Consider the following 7,992-nt stretch of genomic DNA (forward strand, 5'->3'; position numbering starts at 1 on the left):
TGGGCCGTGGTCGTTGGGGTGTATTCCCACACGTCGTGGGCCGTGGTCGTTGGGGTGTATTCCCACATGTCATGGGCCGTGGTCGATGGGGTGTATTCCCACATCTCATGGGCCGTGGTCATTGGGGTGTATTCCCACACGTCGTGGGCCGTGGTCGTTGGGGTGTATTCCCACATGTCGTGGGCTGTGGTCGATGGGGTGTATTGCCACGTGGTCTAGGAGCAGCTGAAACAAGTCGAGTAAACCAGAACCAATTCGGCACACAGCTGAACCGACATTTATCCAGGTGAAACCTGCTGAGTACAACTGAAACAATTCAAATACAGCTGTACCAATCTGGTGTAAATAAAAAATAATCTTGTAGAAATATGAAAAAATCAGCCATGCAGACCAAGCCGACAGGTTTGCTGTGGTGGTTGATCCAGGTGTATTGAGCAGAGGTGGCATATTAACCTCAGTGGATTCCAGTGAAGCAGATGCGTCAAAGAAAAGATAATGAGAGAGTGGATGAGTCAAATGGCTTCCTTCTTCTTCTCGAACAAAGTGCAAAATGAGATAGAGCTCCCTAGCCACACCAATAAATAGGTTTGAACTTTTGCATTTTTTGCCTCCGCCCACAATAAAATTAACTTCTGCATTTTTTGCCTCCGCCCACAATAAGCTGAACTTCTGCGCTCTTTGTGTTTCCTGTAAGGTGGTTAGCAGGACTGGGCTAGAATGGGGGTGTGTTTGCACTGGGATCTCAGGGGGATTCAGAAACAGACCTGTAGAACAGGTTTATTGTAATAGGACACCTGTATTGAGTCATGTGCATATTGTGCTTTCTAACACTCTTTGTTGGAGGATTGTATCCATAATGTCAGATTTTGTTGGATAATGGTTTGAATCTTACTGCAGACATTGAAAAAGGAGAGTAAATTGGGCACTGAAAAGTATCATGGGATACATAATGATGGGTTGACATGGTTTGTGAACTGATATCACTGGATTTCAGTGTTTCTAGTACTTTTTAATGTCCAAGATACTGGTGAATCATACTTTTGCTGTTAGAAATCTTCATCACAGAAGCTTCTGGAGAGGTCCAGTGTGCCTAGTGTACGTCACTGAAGCAGAAACAAAACACACACGCATAGAAACACATTATGTGCCAAGTATTCATTATAGCTCATTAATGTTAATTAATGTTAAAGAAATCAAACAGTGTTACTTCCCTGTGATAACAAGGCAGATCTCGTTTTGGTCTGCACTTTGTTTTGTCCCATCAGGAGCAGAAGCCTCCAAACAGAGAATCATCCATCTTTACACAAAATGCTCATAGAGCATTAGCACACCACAGTAAGATTAAGCATTACTTGAGTTCTGCATGAAGTGCTTGTGTTGAAACAGGCAGGATTGTATTTTTACTGATGGACTAAACACTGGTTAGTGTAACTGGGCTGGAATGAGGATGTTTTATACAGCCTGAGATCTTAGGGGAATTCATAGCATAACTTTATGGCAGGTTTATGATAAGGGGACACCTGTTTTGAATGAGTCATGAGTCATATTGTGCTTGTGTGTTCTGAACTGTGTTTTGTCACAATTGCTGTTGGAGGGAATGTATCAATATTGTCAGATTTTGTTGGATATTGGTCTGACAGGGAAACAAGGGAACTTAAAAGGACGGTGGGATACATGATGGTCTGAGTTTGTTTCTGCACTTTTTAATGGCTGAGAGATGTTGAAGTCAAATGCACGCAGGTAGAAATATTTCGCTGGATCTGAGACAGAACCAATGATCTCTTCAACCAAATGCTCCAGCTGCTCTCAAATGTCAGCTAGAAAACACACAAATCCCACAGAACAGAAGAGTAAAGCAAATATCACTAATTATCTTTATCATGGGGTTTATGGTAACACTTTACAATAAGGTTCATTAGTTAACATTAGTTAACTACTTTAGTTAGCATGAACTAAGCATGAGCAATACTTCTACAGCATTTATTAATCTTAGTTAATGTTAATTTCAACATTTACTAATGCATTATTAAAATCAAAAGTTGTGCTTGTTAACATTAGTTAATGCACTGTGAATAAACATGAACTAACAATGAACAACTGAATTTTCATTGACTAACGTTATCAAAGTTTAATAAATAGTGTAATAAATGTATTGTTTATTCATGTTAGTTAATACATTAACTAACATTAACTAATGGAACCTTATTGTAAAGGGTTACCAGGTTTACTTACGGTCTCTGGCGAACTCCTTCCAGCTTAATGCTCTTCAAGAGGTTTTGTGACGTGTCTGGCCGATGCCTTACAGAAGCTTCTGGAAAAGTTCCCATCAATAATGTGCCACGTCACTGAAGCAGAAACACACACACATTCACCTCATTCATGCATACTGAGAAACACATTATGTACCAAATGTTTGTTAAAGAATTAAATACTTAAAAAATGTTAAAATTAAACAATGTTACTTCGCTATGATAACGAGTGATAAATCTGTTTGGTGAATGTTCTTTTGTATTCCACAGAAGAAAGTTGCTAACAGATTTGAACAAAAGCATCTTCCTTCTTATTCTTTCTTCCTTTTTTTCTCTTTTTCTGTTCATACCAATGAACTCGGTCACCAGAGCATACCACATTAAGCGCTGAGTGCTGTCCAAACGCGTTACAGCACAAGGATTGAATCAACCATCATTAGAAGGGCTTTTCCAGCCCAAAGTGAATCCAACATCTCAATCTTAATGACCCAAGAACTATCAGGCAATGGAACCTTCTGGAACTCCAACTGTAAAACAATCCCATCACATTCCTCATAGGCCTCACTCTTAAAGATGATAGATGAACTCTTTGAAAGACGACGTTGCAAGCTGAAGGATCCTCTCTCTTCTGTTGAACTTCATTGATTCTGAAGTTTGTCCAAACGGCTGTAGTTTCATACTGACGACCGCTGATAACTGGAGCGCACTTACACATACAGTCATTTGAGTAAATAAAAACACACACAAAAGTGTCACTTATTTATTTATTTATTTAAAAGTGGTTTCAGTCAGACTATCCATCCTCCTCTCTGGCTTGGAGAAGGGAATCCTGGCGGCTTTCTGTGGTCTGGGCAGTGGTGCAATCTGCTGGTCCTTTTAACAAAGCCGAACAGATTTGAACCAATTTGCCACACAGCTAAACTCAGCCCTAGCCAGCTGAAAGATGTTGAGAATACCCGAATCAAGTTCAATACACCTGAACGAATCTGGTATATAGATAGAACCAAACCACTGACACAGGCAAACCACTTCTTTATCTTTAAAAAAGATAAAGCTGGCTGGTTTACTGTGGTGGCTGACTCGGGTATAGCGTTGAGTACTGGCATGTTGACCTCAGTGAATTCTGGTGAAACACAAGACATGCTGACGGAGAGAGAATTCAACTGGCTTCTTTGCGGAAGAATGTCTCGATCCGCCTGTGGTCTCGGTCCACCGTTTTCCTGAACACCCGCTACTCGGAGGTGAGTGTCGTGACCCGCCTGTGGGCCCGCTCCTCGGAGGCTCCTCGTCCTCGCAGGAGAGTGTCTCGACCTGCCTGTGGCCCTGCTCCTCGGAGGCGAGTCGGTTTTTGGAGGAGAGTGTCGTGACCCGCCTGTGGCCACGCTCCTTGGAGGCGAGACGGTCCTTGCAGGTGAGTGTCTCGACCTGTCTGTGGCCCCGCTCCTCGGAGGCGAGTCGGTCCTCGCAGGAGAGTGTCTCGACCTGTCTGTGGCCCTGCTCCTCGGAGGCGAGACGGTCCTCGCAGGAGAGTGTCTCGACCCGCCTGTGGCCCCGCTCCTCGGAGGCGAGTCGGTCCTCGCAGGTGAGTGTCTCAACCCGTCTGTGGCCCCGCTCCTCGGAGGTGAGTCGGTCCTCGCAGGAGAGTGTATTTACCTGTATACCAGACCTGTTAGCTGTGTCCTTCTCCACCGCAACGCCCGCCTGAAATGAGAGTGCACAAGCTGCTTCAAGGTATATATTGGGCTTGGTGTCAGAATGCATCCAATGAAAAGTCACCAGTGATCTCAGGAGATTTGACGTCAGAAGGTGGAAAATTCCAGTCCAACACCAAAATTACTTTCATTTTCATGGAAGAGAAAACATTTCCAGGAAAGATGTTTGACGTCATTCTTCTAGCTCTTTCCATCAGTGATCAAGCGATTTATGTTTTTGGAAAAACACTTTTTCTACTAGACAGAGATTAAATTGGAAATACAGTAACTTTAAAAACATCACTTTGATGCTTGTGACCCTTAAAAACACTTACGTTGGTTCAATACACTGCCTTATATTCATTTAAAAAATAGAACATGGAAGTTAACCTCAGTAAAACAAAATATGCAAACATAAACATTAAAAAACAGGGTTACACTTTATTTTGATAGTCCACTTTAGACATTCTATTAACTATAAGTAACTTTGTACTTACATGACAACTACATTTCAACTAATTCTCATTAATTTGCAACTACATGTCTACTAACTCTCAGAGTAGACTGTTAGGGTAGGTTTAGGGTTAATAGAATAAGTTGACAAAGAAAGTGTTAGAAGATATTAAGCAGACAGTCTACTAATACTCTACTAACTGCTAGTTGACATGTAGTTGCAAAGTTACTTACTGTTAATAGAATGTCTAAAGTGGACTATCAAAATAAAGTGTTACCAAAAACAGAGATTGCTATTAATGTTTTCTGTGTTTATCCTTCCAAAGGAATTATTAGCTTGTCGAGTTTAAACTGGAAAAAAATCAGTGTGTCATGTGATGGTATGAGCCTCCTATAAATTTAGATTAAAAACCTATTCCATTCCAAAATTTGTGTGGAGTCATAAGTCAGCTTTATTTCTAAAGCACTTAATACAATACGGATTGTCAATTCAAAACACAAACTTTTTCCATGACGCAGAAGAATAATCTGGAATGTTTGCTGCACATTTAATCTGGTGTTTTGGAAACAACTCAAATTTATTATGATGCTTTAAAAATGGCAAAATTGAGGTGAGTTATTTTGTAAATTTTATTGAAATGCAGTCAAAGACAATTAGACACAATGTAATTCATCTCCTGCCCAAATATAAGGCTGTAGTGAAGAGAGTGAAGCCTGTTCTTAAGCAAATACAGGTGTGGTCTGATAGATGTAAAGAGCAACTAAGGGACTGCTTCGATGAGACTAACTGGAACATTTTCTTTCAATCTTGTCAGGATGCGGATGAGCTCACAGACACTATTACATCATATGTATCTGAAACAAAAAATGTGAAAATCTTCCCAAATAACAAGCCCTGGGTATCTTTGTTAATGAAAGAAAGTATTTTTTTTTAATACAGAATTACTGTGTGAGAAAAGGAGACATTTGAGGGGGAAATTCTTAAAGCAAAATTTGATCTTAAAAATAATTTTTAATTAGTAATATACGACAGGCATGGGTATGACTAATATAGAATGATGACATACGCAAACATTTCTGTGGAAATACTCAATAATTAGGCCTGTGGCAAACTGCAGACTGTGGAGATCGGCCTGCCTCTCCCACATCCTCAAACGCCTAAATCAATAAACCTCTGAAGAAAGATTGATCATTGAACTTTATGTATCTGTGTTCATTTCTTCCCATGATCATGTATTCTATCCCCACACACTGAAGGACAGATCATCTTAGATTACTCTATTTAATTTAACAGTAACTTAAAAAACCTCACAAAACCCTGTGCTTGTGACACTTGTGTGATATAAATGGGGTTTAACAAAAGAACAGGACAAAGATAAAATACAGGGCGTTAACATGGCATGTTTATAAAGCCTTAAGCAGCTATCAAGATTAAACTTGTTTTGAATGAAGTGCAGGGAGTCTTCTGACCAAATTGTAAGCGATTTAAAATGCTTAGAATTTAGCCAGAATTGACTTACTTTACCTTACCTGAGAATAATAAAGTTAAAGGTGTTAAGATCAAAGTACACACCGCAAAACAAACATAAGAGGATCTTTAGCTAAATGAGTCTTAACCACCATTCACCTTCATTGAGCATGAGTCAAATGGGATTGGAACGAAGTCCTTCCTATGTTCCAAAAGGGTCCTATGTTCCAGGATTAAGGTTAAGGATGGGATTAGGGGAACATTTACCTTTTGGGTACACCGTCCCTTTAACCACACATTAGTTGTGCTTGTAATACATTTCCTTTGCTTTACTATTTCTTTCTTATAAAACAGTAAATTCGAAAATTCATGGATAACAGCAATAATTATATTTTAGCATAACAGTACTGTGACTAATCAGTTTACACATACTGGTGGATTAACCATGACAGAAACAAAAATGATTTTGTTAGTTTAGGGCAGCTGTGGCTCAACCTTACAATGGGTGCTGGTCTAATAAATTTGTTAAGTATTATTCATTTCATTGTTGAAAAAAGAAATACAAAGTGCACCTTTAAAGGGATAGTTTACCCAAAAATGATTTCACTTCATGGATCATTTACTCTCCCTCACGTCATTCCAACACAAAAGAAAAGAAGAGTGACTGTATATTTGACTATTTGATGGCCATTTTTTGTACACTAAATAAGAGAAGAACTAACAATAAGTACAATGTGGTAGCAGTAAAAATAAAAAATATTCACATCACCACCTCGGGTGTGCATTATTTTCTAATAAGAATGTCTCCACAATCATCCAGACAGGCAGCAAGTGTGGGTAGAGTTGTTGATAGTGATGATGATGATGATGATAAATCAATATCGTTTTTTCTTGTGTAGTTGTGTTTCATTGTTTAGCAATGGAAAGAAATTCCCTAGCGACTGATGACTTTACAGTGGGGAAAGCATGTAAATAATGAATAAAATAGGTCCAACAACTGATCACTGTGGAACCCCGCAGGCCTTCCCATGGCCACAAATTCAGATCTGTCTGTGAGGTATGACTCAAACCAGGGCAAGACGGTGTTATTAAGTCCAGTTAATTGGTGTAGCCGGTTAAGAAGTAACCGAATACATACAACCGAATACCAATTCACTGAATACATTCCGATCAATATTAGATGAATCGGGGGTTGGATGAGGCCCCTCTTGACATCAGCCACTGTGGCAGACAACTGTAGGTCACAGACAAGTCAAATGTAATTGTAGTTTTATGAGATGATTTTTAGGTTGACAATAATTCAATGTCATTTAAATGAAGAAAAAAGAAAAAACGAACTTATGTCTACATCAGTGATCCTCAAATCTGGCTCGAGATCGCTTTCCTGCAGAGTTTAGCTCTACCCTAATCAAACACACCTGAGTTTGCTAATCAATGTCTTCAGGATCATTAGAAAATCACCGGTAGGTTTGTTTGATTATAGGGTTGGAGCTAAACTCTGCAGGAAAGTGGATCTCGCGAGCCAGATTTGAGGATCACTGGTCTACATGAAAGCTGAAGTGGGACATCGGTAAACATAACTTGAAGATACTCGACATACATAAGACCATTTGGGCTGTTAGTGTGTGCAGTTTATGTTGAAGAACAGAACGTTCAAGTATCATCAAGTTGTGTTTACGACAGACCTTATTTTAGTCTTTCAGTTGTCATGTTAAATGTCGCAGTATTATTATAAATTCGGTTCATCAATGCCTGTTCTTGGATGGTCGATATAATTCTCCTTCCACATAATGCAGACTTTCGGTCATTGGCTGGTCGATATAATTCTCCTTCGACATAATGCAGACTTTCGGTCGTTGGATGGTCCATATAATTCTTCTTCAACATAATACTTATACCGGTCTGACATTACTCCCCATGCCGTAACACTTCCACCAGGGAGGGGGGGTGGGCACTCTGGAGGCCTCTCAGGACAGGCTTACAGGGATGGACGGACTCCAGAGCGGTACCTGTTCCGGGACCCATGGCGGATCAGGCAGACTAGGGAGCCATGGCAGATCAGGCAGCTCGGGGAGCCATGGCGGAGCAGGCAGACTAGGAGGCCATTGCGGAACAGACAGTTCAGGAGGCC

This window comes from Sinocyclocheilus grahami, unplaced genomic scaffold (genome assembly GCF_001515645.1).
Source record: "Sinocyclocheilus grahami isolate Dianchi unplaced genomic scaffold, SAMN03320097.WGS_v1.1 scaffold708.1, whole genome shotgun sequence".
Classification (NCBI taxonomy): domain Eukaryota; kingdom Metazoa; phylum Chordata; class Actinopteri; order Cypriniformes; family Cyprinidae; genus Sinocyclocheilus; species Sinocyclocheilus grahami.